The sequence below is a fragment of the Aquarana catesbeiana genome, linkage group LG13, assembly GCF_042186555.1.
Source record: "Aquarana catesbeiana isolate 2022-GZ linkage group LG13, ASM4218655v1, whole genome shotgun sequence".
NCBI lineage: Eukaryota > Metazoa > Chordata > Amphibia > Anura > Ranidae > Aquarana > Aquarana catesbeiana.
In genome coordinates, this window is record NC_133336.1 from 211,890,351 (window position 1) to 211,910,501 (window position 20,151).

The following is a 20,151-nucleotide window of genomic DNA, read 5'->3' on the forward strand; positions in this document are numbered from 1 at the left end:
GCTCCAGGGAACAGGGATCTCAGGAGGTCTTCCACGAAGGTGGTCGGGTTCTGTCCCTCAGCTCCCTCTGCAAGGCCCACTATTCGCAAATTGTTGCGTCTACTGGGATTTTCAGCATCCTTGGCGCAATATTCCAGGACCTTTACTTTGCTTTGCAAGGTCCGAATCGCCACCGAGTGTTCCTCAGCCATATCCTCCACTTGTCCCACTCTCTGCTCAGCCACCCCGAGACGACCCCGGATCTTCTCCAAATCCTGCCTAATCAGTCCTACATCGGTCTGTACGGCCTCCATTTTCCCTGATAAAGTGGCCTGACATGCTGAAATCGCCGCCATCACCTCAGGAATACCAGGGAGGGAAGCGGAGGGGTTCTCCTCCACCGCTGTCTAAGTGGCCATATTGGAATGGCTGCGCAGGCTTTTCACCCCAGGCACTGCGGACACAGCAGCCTCCGGTGTATTTGGGGGAAAACAGAGCTTCTTACTGCTCTTCAGTCCGGCAGATGATCTGGACGGCATATGGGGATTCAGACGCCCAAAACAAGGGCAAACACTCCAGGCAGGATAAGGTATTAGGAATAGTCTCTAGCAGAGCTCCGGGAAGCACGTCTGCTCAGGCCGACATCTTGGACACCCCCCCTATTATATTTTTCTGATACAATTCTGATTTATATTTATATTCACGTCTAGGTAGTTTATATATTAGTGTGATCTACTTCAGCACAACGCATCTATTCTCTAAATGCAATTTCAAATATGATGCAGTAATGTAATACAGCACATATATATATATATATATATATATATATAGAGAGAGAGAGAGAGAGAGAGAGAGAGAGAGAGAGAGAGAGAGAGAGAGAGAGAGAGAGAGAGAGAGAACTCATACTCAGGGGCTCCCCCTAGGTTGTAATGCAGTTCTTAGAGTGCATAAAAGAAGTAAGAGCACTTTATAGAGAAAAGTAAAGTCTTTTGTCTTCTTTCTTCAGCTAGCTTATTATACTGCAGTATTTGTAATCCAGGAAATTAATAAGTAGTAAGTTATAGTAAAGATGATGAATAAGTACCGTAACTGTGTGCTTGGTTATATAGAGCACTTGTGAAACTTCTTCCCTACTGAAGGATGCAACACCGTGTTCACTTTGCAGTATAATAAAACAAACTCTGACTGATCGCTGGTGACTATAATACAGGAAACCTTTGGGTTATCTTGAGCTCTCCACTCCATTCACATGCTGATCCAGCACACTGTGTCCCGGAACTCCTTGGAAGTCAAATGAATTTGCTTCGCGCCTCACAGGGCGCAGTTTCCTGATCACACACACACAGTTCCTTGCAGGCAGGTCTTTAATGGCGTCCAGAGAGAGAGAGCAATCATGCCACGCCTCTTTCTTTTATACCCATACCCAGCAAGCAGTTCTGTGGCTTGGCCTTGTGGGTAGGTAAGTAGGCATTGTGGGTAGGTAGTTCCTTGACTGGTAATTTACATTTGAGTCACTACCTCATTCACTACATCCCCCACAATGCATTGGAGCGTGGCTATTGCAAAGGCCAAACAAATGTCATAACAGCATGAATACAAAAAGAAGGACACTAGAGGGAGCCTTTCCTTTCTGAAGAACTTTACTTATTATAATACAGAAATTACTAAGCATGGCTAAATACACAAAAATTCATGTAAAAATCTCATTAATCTGATGGCTGTATGAATTTTGTTCAAACGTATTTAAAAATTCTGTATACTTTTTACCATTTGATTTTGGACTGAATGAAAATCACACACACTATTAGGAATATGTTCATTCAAGAAATAAATTGCCATCCTGCTCCTTCAAATCTTCTTGTCACCGCAGTCATAAACAAATTTCTGTTTGAACCGCAACTAACAATTCAAAAATTGATCAGCCATTCATAAAATTAAAAATTCCACATGAATATCTACAGCCAGCTGTGTTATACACAAGGCTGCAGTACTGGAATATATAACTTTCAAACAATATAAATGTGAAAATATAACAATAAAAGTGAGACTCCTCATCACAAAAGTCCTTATAAGCTTCCCACTTTGCATTTTACCCAAACAAGACGTCATCAGGGGCTCAGAGGATCTCCTATTCAGATAAAATACATAAGGAGGAACTTTTTAAGGCTGATGTTGATGTTATTGTAGATGGCACCAATCATACAGTTAACTTACTTTTTTTGCATATATGAAAGCTTTTATATTTTGCTTTATGAGATTGTTATAATAAAGAAAGTCTTGGTTCATCGACACTATTGGAGTGTTTCCTATTTTTGTTACATGAGAAGTGGATGAGGTGGTGTGATCCATTCATTATTCCTTTATGGGGATTGGACCATACACACTCACACTGACCTCTAGGCTTTCACCTCCAACCTTCTGCTCTTGGATTCAGTTGTGGATTCACTTTGATGGTCACAGAAGTCTCACTCATGTTGTAAAAACTTTGTTGAAACAAAGTGACACAGTTGCACTTTGGGATTTCCTTTGAACATTGTGGTGGAGGATTACATATTATGGTGTGAATTAATTTTCATTATCACCAGTTTTTTGGGGGCTTTTTTTATGAGTCTCACTACTATCGCTGCACTATTTTTTTTTTTTTTTACAAAATAAATTTTATTGAAAGAAAGAAAAATAAAACAATATGATAGTGTGACAGTATCATCATACAATTGTACAAGATTTGGGGAATGAACACAGATTCTTACAATTGATACAAAGATAACAATGAGTCGGCTATAGCAGGAAGTCTCTTACTGATGCTTTATAGTATATGTATGGCGGGGTGGTTTGGGCTAATCCATTATCACATTGAAGTGTCTGTCGGGAGGTTAGTGTTAATTATGATGGCATAAAATATATCCTCTTATTTTTCCCCCCCTCTTTCTTTCCCTCCCCTCCTTCCATGTTGCAGTTATGATTTTGATTTTGGGGGGATTCCCACTCGTTGGGTGAAGGCGTATGAGTTTGTATGACAATTCAATCCACATATTCGAAGGAGGTATTGGTCGTGATCTCTGTTAGGAGATCCGTACCGTGTGGGGGTTTAAGAGGGGTTGTGCGTGGATATTGAGGAGTAAGTGAAGAAAGAAGGAGAAGTAAAGGAGAGAAGAGAAGAGAGAAAAGAAAAGACAACAAGAAGAAAAAAAAAAAAAGAGGGGGGGAGGGTATCTAAGGGGGGTGGGAGGGGGGGAGAGGGAGCTCGAAGGGGGAGGGGGGCTCAAGGGAGATAGAGGGGTGAATGAATGAATGTCCCCTCGGTCTCCGTCATTTGTGGTGTACATTGGGATTGGAATTAATTTATGATGAAGTAGGTCAGGTTTGTCTGATTTCTACTCTCGGCGAGTAGTATCGGGCTAATTTCGACGAGTGACCCCCCATACTCGTCCCTTGTTTAGGGGTGGGGGAACCACGTCGTCTGGAGAGGAAGATGAGGTATATGAGAGATGCAGCTGCGAGGTTTAAACAGTGTCGAAGTTGGGTGTTGGGTGGTGGTCTCGTGTGGGCAATGTCAAGTCGGGGATTATTTCATCAGTGTTAGGTATCTGTCTGTTGACCGAAAGTGAGTCCAGCAAGCCCACGTCTTGGAGAAGCTAGCTGGGGAGTCTCGTGATATGGAAATGAGTTCTTCCATGACAGCTATTTTATTAATTTGCGAGAACCATTCTTGGATGGTCGGAGCATGAGACGTACCCCAGTGTCTAGGGATGCACATTTTCGCTGCATTCAGTAGGGGTAAGACCAGTGTCTTACGGTAGTATGGCGTAGATAAATCTGAGTGGTGAAACAGGCACTGTGTTGGGGAATGGTCTAAGTTGTAGGTCGATATTGATTCCGTGAGTTCTCGGACTTGCGTCCAGAATGGTTGAATAGCTGGGCATGACCATAAAATATGTAACAGAGTGCCCGGTTCATCCCCACATCTCCAGCATTTATTGGGGAATGAAGGGTTAATTTTGTTCAAGATGGCTGGGGTTCTGTACCATCGTGCCAAAGTCTTATAATTATTTTCCTGAATGGACACATTTAGGGAGCCTTTATGGGCAATCGTGAAAATGTGTTCCCACTGTTCTTCTTCTAGTTCTGTTTGTAATTCTCTCTCCCATGATTTGCAAGCTTTCCCTTCTTTGGGGGAAGTTCCAGAGAATAGTATAGCATATATACTGGATATTAAGTGTTGTTGGGGATTAGATTGAGAGCATAGATGCTCAAAGGGAGTGAGTGGTCGTGATATGGAAGAGTCACAATTGATTTCTTTTAAAAAATGTCTAATTTGGAAGTATGTCCAGAGTGGTAAAGGGTCGCTGGTGATGGCAGGTGTTAGTGTGAGGCGGTCTAGAAAAGAACCGTCGCGGAAAAACTGATGTGCTTGTATGTTAGGTAGTTGCCATTGTTGTGTTAGAAAGTGTGCGGACATTCCCGGAGGGAAGGCAGGGTTCTGTCTTAAAGGAGTTAAAGGGCCCGGGGAGGATGATATGCGTAATTTTCGGCAGGCCTCCCTGAAGCATCCCAGGGTCGGTCCAATAAGAGGGTGAGCTTTGAGAGTGGAGGGAATATGTGTCGACTCCAGCCAGGGAGCGGATTTCAACGGGAATGGGGACATTGATCCCTCCAGTCTGACCCAGTCTTTGTGTTGGGTGTGTAATGACCAGTCCACAATACGGGTAAGGTGACAAGCCCAGTAATACTTTTTCAGATCTGGAAGGCCAATGCCCCCCTTCGTCTTAGGTTGTGTTAGGAGATCGTAGGTGATTCTCGGATGTTTTTGTTTCCACAAAATTCTGTACAAAGCCTCCTATAGGATAAGAAAAATGATGGGGGGAGTTTAATGGGGACAGTTTGTAGAATATATAGGATGCGGGGAAGAATGTTCATTTTAATAATGGCTGCACGCCCGAACCAGGAAAACTGGGGTTTGTTCCAATTTTTGAGATCAACAGAGATCGTTTTGAGGATAGGAAGGTAGTTTTGTGCAAATAGATCTGATAGGTTCGCTGTAAGGTGAATACCAAGGTATTTAATTGCGTTGCGTCGCCAATGGAATGGGAAGTTAGTTTCACACTGTGCAACTGTTTCTTTTGGGATGGTGACATTGAGAGCGTGTGATTTAGTGAAGTTTATTTTAAAATTAGAGATGCGTTGGAAGAGGTGGAAGTCTTTTAACAAGTTCGGAATAGAGGTGTGAGGTTCGCTAAGGGAAAGTAGGATGTCGTCAGCAAAAGCTGCTAACTTATAGGTGTGGCCTGATATGGGTATACCTTTGATATTTTCATTCCTCCTGAGGCAGTTCAGGAAAGGTTCAAGGGTCAATACAAAGAGGATGGGGGAAAGTGGGCAACCTTGCCTCGTTCCGTTGGTTATGGAGAAGGCGTTTGACAGATGTCCGTTAATCCGAACTCTGGCCGTGGGTGTCGTGTATAAAGACATGATTGAGTTAAACATGCGATTTAGGAGGCCTAGGTGTCGCAACACTGCCCCCATGTAGTCCCATGCCAGTCTGTCAAACGCCTTCTCCGCATCCAATGATAAAAAGAAACCCTTATGTTTATTAGTTGTCATCCAATGATGAAGATTTATGGCTTTAATGGTGTTGTCCCTTGCCTCTCGGCCTGGGACAAAACCAACTTGATCTCCATCTATCAGCGATGGTAACAGAGGAAGCAAGTGGTTGGCTAGGATTTTAGCGAAGAGTTTTATGTCGACATTTAGTAGGGAGATCGGCCTATAGTTGTTTACCAGGGTCACGTCTTTTCCTTCCTTTGGTATAACTGTGATGTGGGCTTCAAGGAGTCTGTGGAAGGGAAGTGTGGAGGAGGAGAGGGAGTTGAAGGCTTTGAGGAAGGGAGCAGTAAGTGTCTCTATAAAGGTTTTAAAATATACGGCTGTGAAGCCGTCTGGGCCAGGGCTCTTTCCGGCCTTTAGTTGTTTGATTGCATTTTTGAGTTCGTCTTCCGAAATGGGGAGTTCTAATTGACGAGCGTCTTCTCTGTCAATCGGTTTAGGGCAATTGTCTTTTAGAAAATTTTTTATAAGGGATCGCCTATCAATATTATTAGATGAGCTGTCATTTGGTGTGCCGAGATTGTATAGTGTAGAATAGTACGTTTCAAATTGGGAGGCTATGTCAGGGGCTGTGACTTTTGAACTGCCTTGGGAGTCGTTGATCGTATGGATATTGGAACGGGCTTTGTTCTTCTGGATGGCTCGGGCCAGATATTTTCTGCTTTTATTTCCAAATTCATAGAACAATTTCTGTTGTAGGATGAATTTATGTTTTGTTTTTTGTGATAATTCAGTGAGTAGATGTTCTCTGGTTTGTGTGAGCTCCTGATATGTCTGTTGGGCCTGGGTCTGTTTGTGAGCTAGCTCTAGGGTTTTGATCTTCTGGATCAGGTTTGAAATACTGGCTTGGTGGGCTTTTTTCCGCGACGTTTTAAGGGCAATAAGTTTGCCTCTTAAAACGCATTTGTGGGCCTCCCATTGTGTTAGCGGAGATGTGTCTCCGTTGTCATCATCAATAAAGAAATTGTGTATGGTTTGTTTAATGTCTGCGATATCTCCTTCTGATGTCAATAGGGTAGAATCTAGGCGCCAGATTTTAGAAACATTCTGCTGCTCAGGGAAGGTCAGTGTCATTGTAATGGGGTGGTGGTCCGATAGGATCATTGGCTCAATTGTCGCATGGGAAAGGAATGGAAGGTCTGGTTGGGAGAGGAAGAGATAGTCAATTCTGGAGTATCTGTCGTGGGGGGCGGAGAAGAAAGTATAGTCCTTGACATTTGGATGGAGAGTACGCCAGGTATCATGTAAAAGCAAGTCGGTCAGTTGCAATTTTATTTGGCGCAGAGTTCTGTATGGCAGCGATGTGGAGCCTGAGGAAGTGTCTAAAATTGGGTATAGGGCTACATTAAAGTCCCCCCCGAGTATGGTTAGACCAGCGGAGAAGCCTGATAGCAGTTGAGAGATCTGTCTAAAGAAGCTAGATTGTGCAGAATTAGGGCTGTAAATATTAGCCAAGGTTACAGGCCGGCCCTGCAGCTTGCCTTTCAAAAAGATGTATCTGCCATCTTTGTCAATGAGTGAATCGGAGAGTTCCCAGGATAAGTTTTTAGAGATCAGGATTGAGACTCCCTTAGCCTTTGCCAGGGGGTTGGTAGAATGATATGAGTGAGGGAACCAGTGATTAGTAAGCTTAGGAACCTTATCTGCCCGGAAGTGGGTTTCTTGGAGAAAAACTATGTTGGATTTTAGTTTGTGCATCATAGTCAGAACTTGGCTGCGTTTTTCTGGGATATTGAGCCCTTTTACATTTAGGGATGTCACTTTTAGCGTATTGTATTTGGTAGTAGGTGGTACGAGCGGCATACTTCAAGAGGATGTGGTCTTACGTCGGCTTGGTCTGTACACTTCTTCGAGTGTGTTAGGGGTGGTTCTTGGGGTTGTTGTTGGATCAGAGGGGGGTAGTGATAGTGAAGTGGAGGTGGCGGAGACCGAGGGGGCAGTGAAAAGGGGGGGTGAGTATGGGCGATAAATATGGGTTTGAGAGAGCTGAATGTGAATATGGGGCTAGGAGGGGGAATCTGAAGTGGAGAAGGGGTTTCTAGGGGATGGAGGAGGGGGAGAGGAAGGAAGAGGAGGAAGAAACGGGGTGAGAAAGGGGAAAAGAGAAGAAGAGGAAATAGAAAAGATCAAGAAAAGGTCTAGAAGTATATGTAGGGTCTAGATGTACCGGAGGTAAAGAAGGGTCCAAGAACCCTTCTTATGGGGTAGAACGTTGTCCGGTATGGGTCAACGGGAGCGATAGGTTCCCGTTGTGTGGGGAGGTGTAGGGAGCCGGTAATAACGGGTTGGAGTTACAGGGTAGTCCTCAGGTCCTCAGAGGGGTATGGATGGTCTAGATAGAGGAGTGAGCCTGTAAGTTGTGGTATTAGTCATAGTCATGGAGATTGTGGACTGGATGGGTGAGATCTTAAATTCAAGGTAGAGTCATTCATTGCCCGAGGCAAAATATCGAGTGAAGTTTCTTGAGGCCGGAGAATGGATTCGCCTGATTAAGGGGAAAACGGCCTTGGCTGTTGTGGGGATGCGTAGTGGACGTCTGGTAGAGGGTCAATCAGTTGTTCAGAGAGATATATAAGGAGTCAACTATATAATCAATCTTATATCATGAATCAAACTCTGTATATTTAACTTGTATCTCTAGCGTTAATATTACTCGGCTTGTTCTCAGAGTAGGCCTCCAGCCTGTCCGACCGAGCCCCATACGGTAGAAGGATAGGTAGTCAACAAGCTCACTATAAAAGTAGGTCGGCCCGACCTGCCCGTGTGACCATTCGTCTAAATGTCATAACTTAGAGGCCTTTAACCAGGCGGAGTATGGGGGTCAGTCACACATGCCGGAGGCCTACCAGGGTTCTTTCGCTTGGTTGCCGAAAACAAACATTTTATGCTGAGTAAAGCTATTAATAAAGAAAAACAGAATGTAAAGAAGTAGAATGACATATCATTACATGTTAAGTATCTGGATCTCAGGTCTGCCCCAAATGGGGTCAGCCGTTTAGTTGGTAAGGCGTCTATCAGGATTCAACATATATGATAGGACATTGTATAACGGGTATTCAGGTAATAGCAGGAATAACAATAAAAACATTGGAACCAAAACCTTCTAGTAGGAATGTTTGCTTTCTTCGAGTGGAAACTCAACTTCTGGTAGCAAAATAACTTTCTATGTCACTATACATAACGGGTGGGCGACTCCACACAGGTTGATGCTATTACTGGGGTCCTTGGGGTGTGCAGGTTATAGCTAGTTTGCCAACTTGGTGGCTGTCAGGGTTTAGAAACCCGTTAACTAGTAGGGTACTCTTTTGATTAGATGAGAAAAAAAAAAAAAAGGAAAAAAAAAAAAAAAAAAGGGGGGGGGGTCTGATTATATGGCAATCAGCTCTTAGTCTTAGGGAGACATCTATAGGGGTTGGGTGGAGACAGGGATGTGAGATTGAGGATCTGTGTGGAATCGCCCCGTTAACAAGAAAAAGACAACATCATAGACATATGTTCTTGAGTCCCGCTCTGTTTTCAAAAGGGAAATCGGTTAGAATAAGGGGAATTTGGCCCGGGGATGTGACTTGTGTCTGACACATCAGGGACTGACACTTGCTTAGGGAGGGTCATAAAGGCCTGATTGAGGGTTAATCAAGGGGGGTAATAAGATGGGGGGTAGGAGGTAAAAAAATAGGAGGGGGCTGTAATTATTTGGGGAGGTTGTAATGTGTTCCCATACATTAGTTCTCTTCGTGTATGTTCATGTTATACTTGCGTGTCTCATGTTCCGTTGCTTGAAGCTTGTGTTGAATTTGCTGTGAGATCAGATGGGAACGGGGGGGAGAGGTGATGGGGTGGGGGATGTTCTTATGGGTTATGCCAGTCTGTGGAACTAGGTGGTCAGCGTCCATCGTGGACTAGGTGTGGGGGAGGCGAGGAATTGTGTTGAACCTTAGAGTCAAATCATCTTGCTTCTGGCTTGAAGAAGATCCATTTGCAGACATTCGGATGATCATGTATTGAATTGACGTCTGTCTTGCATAGGCCTTTGAGGTGTATAGAAGGTGAGAGGTGAAAGGATTTCAGGTGAGCGGCAGGAGACAGTGTTGGGTTACCCCTTTACTCGGGACCTCGGTGTCGGGGTCGCCTGTGAGCTGGAGAAGCTGTGAGGCTGTTGTCTGTGAGATTCCTGGGTCCTGGGGGTGTGTTGATCCTGGGAGAGTTGGATCTGCGCCTTCTTATGTGGAACTCATCGCGGACTGGGATGGCATCCATGGAGCTGGACCTTCTGAGTTGAGGAGGTCTGAGAGAGCGGTACCAGTCAGGCAGTTCAATAAGCGGGATGTTCAGAGTTTCACAGAATGTGGTGAGGTCTTCGGGCACTCTGAGGTTAGCTGTTCGGCCTTGTGTTGATGCCGAGAGGCAAAAAGGGAATTTCCAGCGATATTGGATTCCATTTGTGCGCAATAAATCAAGTAGAGGACGTAGATCTCTCCTATTTTGCAGAGTGATAGGCGATAAATCTTGAAAGATTTTTATTTCTGAGCCTTGGCAAGAGAGATTGCGACGATCTCTGGCCCTGCGAAGGATCTCCTCTTTCAGCTTAAAGTTAACTAGGCAGCATACCACATCTCTGGGAGGGTCGGTATCTCTACCCCGGGGTCTGAGGGCCCTGTGCAGATGATCACATTCAATGGGGGTCTCAGGGGTTCTGCCTAGGAGATCGTTGAATACAGCTATGGTTGCCTGGGCAAGTTGGGTATGATCGATCGATTCTGGCATGCCTCTTACCCGTAGGTTGTGTCGTCTGCCACGATTGTCCAGGTCTTCCATGTATCTGTATAGGTCTCTGAGCTGAACGGAGTGTGCTTGTGATGAGTTCTGGAGCCTGTGGATGGCATTCTCACTGTGTGCTGTTGTTTCTTCAATGTTATCCATGCGGACCGTCATGGACTGGATGTCTCTCCTCAGGTCAGAGATGACTGCTGCGAAGGTGGCTTTGATGTCTTCTGCCACTGATCTGAGGTCCCCTATGTTTAGGGGGTGTTCTGTCAGCTCGTGCTGTGAGGGTGCTTGTGTCTGGTGTCTGCCAGAGGGGCTGAGGCTGGAGGAGCGCGCTGTGGCCGAGTAGGCCTGAGATGAAGCCGGGGCCTCACGTGGCTGCGTCCGGAAGATTTCCGGGATGCTGCGGCCCGCTTGTGAGTCGGGTCTCCGCGGAGATCGGGAACGGGATGGGGATGAGCTCCCCTTAGATTTCCCCATGTTTTTGGCTCGTGGATGGCTCTGTGGAGCTGTTATTAGACCCCCTGAGGACCGGAGCGCGGGTATCAGGCGTCCATTAGAGTCCGGCGCCAAGCCACGCCCCCCTGCACTATTTTTATATATGCTGTTTATATGTTCTTTTTATTAATTATAAGTGAAATAGTCACAATACCATTGTTATATATTCACTTATAAGGAATGTTGTGTTAAGGAGTCTCACTTTTAATGTTATATTTTCACATTTATATTGTTTGAATGTTATATACTAGTGCTGCAGTCTTCCATATTGTACTATTTGGATGTATATCGGTCTTCCTGCTGGTTTCTGGTTCTCACTATCAGGCCTCATGGACACTGGATGATTTTGCTCCTAGGGGTGTCTGTCATTTTTTCCTGCCTCTAATCTCCCCTCCATGTTATCCTATGTGTCCATTCACACATAAACTGTTAGAGGAGTTTAGTGACCGGAGAGTTTAGAGGCAAAAAAAAACATCTCCAATGTGTCCAGGAGCAGCAAAGTTTTGTCATAAAAACACTTGATGAATGTAAACGCATGTAAATGTGTCTAAACTCGTGGTAATGCTAGGCAAGTTTTAACTTGAGTGTTAATTTATTTCAATGGACATAATAAATGATTTATTCTGGGCAATGACATGGATGAATGTCCAAATGCTTGACACAGGTAAATGCTGCTAAATACATTACACACTTTTACAATCTTAAGGCTTTTTTTGGCTAAAATGCTGCCAGGAGGAAGACTTCTAGGAGAGTTAAGAAAACATCCAGTGTGCACGAGGCCTTGGAGATTACACATTTTATTTTGTTTTTAATTCAGGTATTTAATTTCTTCACTTTATATCCATCTTTAACCACTTGCTGACCATCTATAGCCAAATTATGGCTACAGTGCGGCCAGATAGTTCTGGGAGGCCGTCATATGACAGCCCCCCAATGCTCGTGCTTCTCATGCACCCCCTGGGGCACGCACCCAGAAGTGTCCGTGATCGGGGTAAAGGGCCAATCACAGCAGATTTTTTATTTTATTTTTGATGATTTCTTTTATGTCCGGCACTGTGGGGCATCTAAGGGGGCTAGATTATCACCACCAATGGCAAATCTATATATCGGTTGGTGGGAGGAACTTTGTATCTTCTCTTTGGACAACCCCTCTGCACACAATATAGTCTGGTATGGTCACTACATTGATGATCTGCTGATGGTGTGGGATTGGGATGACTCTTCATTGAATGAATTTGTCAGTTTCATTACCGATAATGAACTCAATCTTCAGTTCAGTCTCTTTTTAATTCCAGATACTAAAGCTATAGACACCTGTATTTACAGAAAGCCATGCCCGGGAAAGAATACTCTTTTTGCCACCCATCCCACACCATCCGTGTGATCCCTGTGGGAGAATTCACTCGGGCCCTAAGGAATTGCTCCTCTGACATGACTTTTAGCCACTTCAGCCCCAGAAGAATTTACCCCCTTCCTGACCAGAGCACTTTTTGCTATACGGCACTGCTGCGCTTTAACTGACAATTGCGTGGTCGCGTGACGATGCATCCAAAAAAATACAACCTTTTTTCCCACAAATAGAGTTTTCTTTTGGTGGTATTTGATCACCTCTGCGGTTTTTATTTTTTGTGCTTTAAACAAAAAAGTGTGACAATTTTGAAAAAAAAAGCAATATTTTTTGCTTTTTGCTATAATAAATATCCCCCAAAAATATATAAAAAAATAAATTTCTTTCTCAGTTTAGGCCAATATGTATTCTTCTACATATTTTTGGTAAAGAAATCGCAATAAGCGTATATTGGTTTGCGCAAAAGTTATAGCATCTACAAAATTGGGGATAGATTTATGGCATTTTATTATATATTTGTTTTATTAGTAAAAATTAGTTCAAACACGTCAACACCGTTAAAGTCTAAGGGACACGAACATGAAAAATCAAAAGTGCCCCCCTACTGAACCATACCAGGCCACATGCCCTCAACATGGGGGAGGGTGCTTTGGGGTAGCCAAAGCATCGTATCCCCATGTTGATGGGGACAAGGGCCTCATACCTACAACCCTTTCCCGGTGGTTGTGGGGGTCTGCAGGCGGGGGGCTTATTGGAATCTGGAAGCCCCCTTTAAGAAGGGGACCCCCAGATCCCGGCCTCCCCCCTGTGTGAAATGGTAATGGGGTACATACCCTACCATTTCACAAAAAAAGTGTGAAAATGGTAAAAATGACATGACACGGCTTGGGGACCTTATTAAAAAATAAAAAAATAAAACTGTCCCACAAAGTCGTCTTCTTCTCTTGCTCTGTCAACAGACCGAAAAAGAGAAAAAAAAACGTGACCGACCCGCCTCCATGGTAGGCACCTGCCATAATGACTGTCCTCTCAGATGACAGCTCTTTTATAACTGAGGGCAGGGCAGTTACGGAACCAGGTGGCCCCGCTCCCCTCTGACGCTACGAGGAAGCCATAGGGATGTCCACGTGCGTCAGAGGGGGGTGGGGTCACCCGGCAACATCACTGTGTGGCCCCGCCCTCAGTTATAAAAGAGCTGTCATCTGAGAGGACGGTCATTACAGCGGGTACCTCCCATGGAGGCGGGTCGGTCCCATTTTTTTTTTCTTTTTTTGGTCCGTCGGTGGAGCAAGAGAAGAAGAAGACTTTGTGGGACAGTTTTATTTTTTAATAAAGGCCCCAAGCCGTGTCATGCCATTATTACCATTTTCACAGTACTTTTGTGAAATGGTAGGAGTACATTTGTACCCCGTTCCCATTTTACACAGGGGGAGGCTGGGATCTGGGGGTCCCCTTGTTAAAGGGGGCTTCCAGATTCCGATAAGCCCCCTGCCCACAGGCTACCCCAAAGCACCCTCCCCATATTGAGGGCATGTGGCCTGGTACGGTTCAGGAGGGTGGCACTCTCTCGCCCCCCTCTTTTCCTGCGGCCTGCCAGGTTGCATGCTTGGATAAGGGTCTGGGGTCTGGTATGGATTTTTGGGGAGACCCCCACGCCATTTTTTTAAAAATTTTGGCATGGGGTTCCCCTTAAAATCCATACTTTTAGGTCTGGTATGGATTTTGAGGGGGACCCCCACGCCATATTTTTTTCAAATTTTGGCGAGGGTTCCCCTTAATATCCATACCAGACCCTTTGGGTCTGGTAATGGACTGTGGGGGAATCCCATTCAGTTTTTTTCAATGACTTTAATGTGTATTGCCGGGGCTGACAATACATTATAGCCACGAGTACTTTTAAATGACTTTTTTTCCTTTACAAATGTCATTTTGTGAAGGGACTGTGGTAAACATGGGAAACATACCCCACTTTACATGCATACTATAGACACCCCCAGGTACGACATTGAAAGGAATATTTCACTTTTATTGTTTCACTTTAAGCATTATTAACCACTGGGCACTTAAACCCTCTTAATAACCAGACCAATTTTCAGCTTTCGGTGCTCTCACACTTTGAATGACAATTAGTCATGCAACACTGTACCCAAATGAAATTTTTGTCCTTTTTTTCGCACAAATAGAGCTTTCTTTTGGTGGTGTTTAATCACTGCTGGCTATAAAAGAAAAAAGACCGACAATTCTGTAAAAAATGCATTTTTCTTCATTTCTGTTATAAAATTTTGCAAATTAGTAATTTTTTCTTCATATATTTTGGCCAAACTTTATACCGCTACATATCTTTGGTAAAAATAACCCAAATCGGTGTATATTTGGTCTTTGTGAAAGTTATAGAGTCCACAAGCTGTGGTGCCAATCTTTGAAAATTGATCACACCTGAAGTACTGACGGCCTATCTCATTTCTTGAGACCCTAACATGCCAGAGAAGTAAAAATACCCCCCAAATTACCCCTTTTTGGAAAGAAGACATTCCAAGGTAATTAGAAAGATGCACGATGAGTTTTTTGAAGTTGTCATTTTTTCCCACAATTCTTTGCAAAATCAAGATTTTTTTTTCTTTTTTTTTTTTTTTCACAAAATTGTCATATTAGCAGGTTATTTCTCACACACAGCATACGCATACCACAAATTACACCCCAAAACACATTCTGTTATTACTCCCGAGTATGGTGATACCACATGTGTGAGACTTTTACACAGCGTGGCCACATACAGAGGCGCAACATGCAGGGAGCACCATCAGGCATTCTAGGAGCATAGTAATGTCACCTAGTAACATGTGACCCTTCAAAAATTGCACACGCTCGTGGAATGGCGCCAAACTTCGCTACTTAAAAATCCCCATAGGAGACGCTTTAAAATTGTTTACTGGTTACATGTTGTGAGTTACAGAGGAGGTCTAGGGCCAAAATTATTGCTCTTGCTCTACCGATCGCAGCGATACCTCACATGTGTGGTTTGAACACTATTTTCATATGTGGGCGCAACTTACATATGCGTTCGGTTCTGCATGCGAGCACACAGGGAATTTTTTTTTTTATTGTTCATTTTACTTTATTTATTTTAGTTTGAGGCTTTTTTCCAAAAAATAAATTTTTTGATCACTTTTATTTCTATTGCAAGAAATGTAAACATCCCCTGTAATAGGAATATGGTATGACAGGTCCTCTTTACAGTGAGATATGGGGTCAATAAGACCCCACATCTCACCTCTAGGCTGGGAAGCCTGAAATAAAAAAAAAAAATGATCCTGACTTTGATCATAGCGGTGAGTCGGTAGAAGCACCTGAGGGCGGCGAGAGGGGGGTCATCCCCTCTCGCCTCCCGTAAGAATGATCAAGCAGTGGAACAGCCGCTATGCTCATTCTCATGGTGTAGGGAATCGTCGGCTGAAAAAACTGATATCTGAATGATGCCTGTAGCTGCACCCATCATTCAGATATCCCCGCACAAATTCAAGGACGTCGTATGATGGCTGGCGGGCAGGAAGTGGTTAAAACACATTTTTTTTAACACAAAGTTGTCCATTTATACAATATTTCTAACACATAGCATGTACATACCAAAAATGACACCCCAAAATAGATTCTTCTACTCCTCCTGAGTAGGGCGATATCACATGTGTGAGACTTCCACAGCCTGGCCACATAGAGAGGCCGAGTACAGCAGAGTATGGCCGAGTACAGCAGAGTATGGCCGAGTACAGCAGAGTATGGCCGAGTACAGCAGAGTATGGCCGAGTACAGCAGAGTATGGCCGAGTACAGCAGAGTATGGCCGAGTACGGCTGAGTACGGCTGAGTACGGCTGGGTACGGCTGAGTACGGCTGAGTACGGCTGAGTACGGCTGGGTATCACTGAGTATTGCAGAGTATGGCTGAGCATGGCAAAGAATGGCTGGGAAAAATTAAAAAGATTAAGTACAGCGCTGCGCTAAAAGCAAACTAAGGTAGCAGCCAACACACCCAGAAGATGACTTTTTTAGTTGAAACATGTTGGGTGGACCCCTCACGACTGCCGCTACACGATTTACATGCTATTCTTATCTTCTAAAAATGTGAGTTTGTTTTTTATTGTTAATTTTTAAATAAATCCAAGTTTAAACGTTATCACACTATGTGAGTGTTTTCATCCCTCACATGCAACACAAATCTTTCGCTTGGCTTATGGTGGTACATCTACTAATGAGGAAGCCGTGCTGACCATTCCCCCCCCCCCGTTTTGTGTGGTGATGACATCTGACCAGATAACACATCTAGACCTGTTGGTCATCAAGCTTTTTTGACCTGTATGGCATATGCTATTTCAGGCCACTGCTTCTGGTAAGCCTCCATAATTTCTGGTGATGGTCCTGGCACTGTTTTCAACCTTCCGTGCACCTCTGGTTTTCCATGGTCCATTTATCTACCAGGCTGCCGGGTCTAAATAATCCTTCTACACGTACAAGAAAACACCTGTTTATCATCGCCTATGCACTGTTATCACAGACTTTTTTTTGCTTTTCATATTTTATCCGTTGTGATATGGACTTTATATATGATATCGTCTCTGATGTTTATTTGAATTGAACACATATATGTATCACTATCTTGTTCACTAGTCACTGTCACACATGCTCACGTGGCATCTTCCTTGTTCACATTGTAATGTTTTGATGTCACGTAACGTTTAGGATTTTTGTGTTTTACACACAGAGCAAATAGCGCCACACTTTGAATTTTCTAAAGTATGGCTGGGTATCACCGAGTATGGCAGAGTATGGCAGAGTATGGCAGGGTATGGCAGGGTATGGCAGAGTATGGCAGGGTATTGCAGAGTATTGTGGGGTATTGTGGGGTATTGCAGGGCATTGCAGAGTATTGCAGAGTATTGCGGAGCATTGCAGAGTATTGCGGGTCATTGCAGAGTATTGCGGGTCATTGCAGAATATTGCGGGTCATTGCAGAGTATAGCGGGTATTGCAGAGTATTGCGTGGCATTGCAGAGTATTGCGTGGCATTGCAGAATATTGCGGGTCATTGCAGATTATTGCGGGTCATTGCACAGGGTCATTTCAGAGTATTGCACAGGGTCATTTCAGAGTATTGCACAGGGAATTGCAGAGCATGGGGGATGGCTGAGCATGGAGGGATGGATGGATGTGACTGCACATGTCACTGAGCAGCGCTGTGGGCACTACACATCCAGCCCACAGCGCGGCTCCCATCTGATCTCTCCCCCTCTGTACCGATCGGTACAGAGAGGGGAGGGAGGAACCGGCGTCATGATATGATGCCAGTTTGTTTACATGTGATCGCTTCTCTGGACCCGGCGGTCACGGATGGTCCTGTGTGCACGCCCCAGGGGGCACGCGGGAGCAGTTTTCTGGAATCACGTCATATGACATGATCCCAGAGTTATCCAACTGCCCTGCAGCTGTCATTTGCCTATGGGCTAGTTGGCAACTGGTTAAAATCACTTTTTATGACAATACCATGCATATACTGTAAGCCTTTAAAATTAGCACTAGCATGTTTGTGTCCCTTAGACTTTAACAGTGTCGATGTGTTCAAACTAATTTTTACTAATAAAACAAATTTATAATAAAAATGCCATTTTTTTTAATTTTGGCGTGGGGTTCCCCTTAAAATCCATACTTTCAGGTCTGGTATGGATTTTGAGGGGGACCCCCACGCAATTTTTTAAAAAATTTTGGCGAGGCTTCCCCTTAATATCCATACCAGACCTGAAGGGCCTGGTATGGAATTTGTGGGGACCCCCACGCAATTTTTTCTTACATTTTGGTTTGGTTTGACCCCCATGCAAATTTTGTTTTTTAAAGTTTGGTTCAGGGTTCCCCTTAATATTGATACCAGACCCAAAGGCCTGATAATGGACTGTGGGGGGATCCCATACCATGCCGCGAGTACTTTTAAATGACTTTTTTATCTTTAGAAATGTCATTTTGTGCAGGGACTGTTGTAAACAAGGGAAACATGTGCCACTTTACATGCATACTATAGAAACCCCCAGGTACGACATTTAGAGGAATATTTCACTTTTATTGTTTCACTTTAAGCATTATTAAAATTACCGCTCCCAAAAAAACGGCCATTTTATAACTTTTTTTGGCATTGATACATGTCCCCTGGGGCAGGACCCAGGTCCCCAAACACTTTTTCGTTCAAAGTATTTTATTGGTTTTCCAAAAGTAAAAAAGTAGGAACATAACCAAACAAAATAATACTTTAATACAATAGTACAACCCCAGTCACTGGGGTAATGGACAGATGCTACAGAATAAAGGCAATATGCATATAAACTACCGAAAGATGGAACGGCCCCTAAAGGACCTTCCCAAACAACCCAAATTTCTAAATCCGTCGAGCCTGGGTATTAGACTGAGAAAGGACTCGTAGAGAATCCGCCAGCACCCCGAAAGGGATCATGCTGTGCTCGACCAATTCACTCCGAGCCCCCAGGCCCAAGACATCAACAGACCAGACTGTACCCTGAGAAAGACTTTAGGGTTGGCAGCACCTATTATGCTTTCCCCCAAAGGGGCCCCCTCCCAGTGAGTACAAAACATTTTCAGGTATCTGAGGGTTACTCCTTATTGAAGGAGAACTCTTGGGGGGAGGGGTGTGATAGTAGGAGAGGGGGAGGAAGAGAAAGGGAAAGAGAGAAGAGCCTATCTACGAGAGGTGACCTCGTGTACCCTGGCAACCCCAGAAGCTCTACGGTTGGACTCCCGGAATGAGGGAGATGCCTAAGAAGTGGGCCCATGGTTCCCAAGTGGCCTCAAATTTCAATTTGGTGTCTAGGAGGATGCTTGAGAGTTTCTCTTGGGACATGATCCAGGAGATTTTTCGTGTGGCCGCTTTAAAGGAGACCTTGGGTTGTTTCCACGCTCTGGCAATGGTTAACTTGGCACCCAAGAGTATAAAGTGTATTAATTTTCACGTGTGTTTGGGAGTATTGGGTAAATTATCATTAAGCAGAGCTATGGCCGGGGTTTTTGGTATCTGGGTCTCTGTTATTTTACGGATCAGGGCGAAGATCTTGTTCCAAAAGGGTCTGAGTCTAGGACATTCCCACCAAACGTGGATTAGGGTGCCATTGAGTAGACATCCCTGGAAGCACTTAGGATCTGCCGAGGGAAACATTTTAAATAGTCTCATCGGGGTAAGGTACCACCTGGTGACGACCTTCAGGCTAGATTCTATGTGGGAGATATTCCGGATACCTTTGAAAGATCTATTGAAGGAGGACCTCCATCTTTCTACATTCTAGGAGATAGATAAATCTTTTTCCCATTCTACCATGTACGAGGTCTTTTCAGATTGGTGGGACAGTGCCTGATAGATAATGGTGATTCCGCCCCTCCATTCCATAGGCTGACCACACCATAATTCATATGGGGTGAATCTTGGAGGGGAGGGTTTCCCCACCCAGATATGATGCAGGAAGTGGCCCAATTGGTGGAATCTAAAGCGCTCCGAATTTGGGATCTCTAGTTGATTAACACAAAAATCAAGGGAGATAGGGCCGCTGGCAGAGAAAAAGTGTCCGATTCGATACAACCCCTTGTCCAGCCACCATTTAAAGGCTTTAATGTTTAGGCCCGGAGTAAAGTCAGGGTTATTGAAGATATGGGCAAGAGGACGGGTGCTCAAAGTTAATGAAGGGTTAGATCTCATGTTGTCCCAGATTCGTAATGATTGGGATAGACTTGGAGATAGGATTGGAGGGCGGCATCTTGGGGGGTCCAGAGTAAGAAGTCAAGGGTGAATGAGGGGACCGCCTGCCTTTCTAATTGGATCCAGTCTGGCTTTTCAGCCTTGGAATAGACTGAGGAGAGTTGAGCTAGTCTGACAGCTTGATAGTACCAAAATAACTGGGGTAATCTGAGGCCTCCC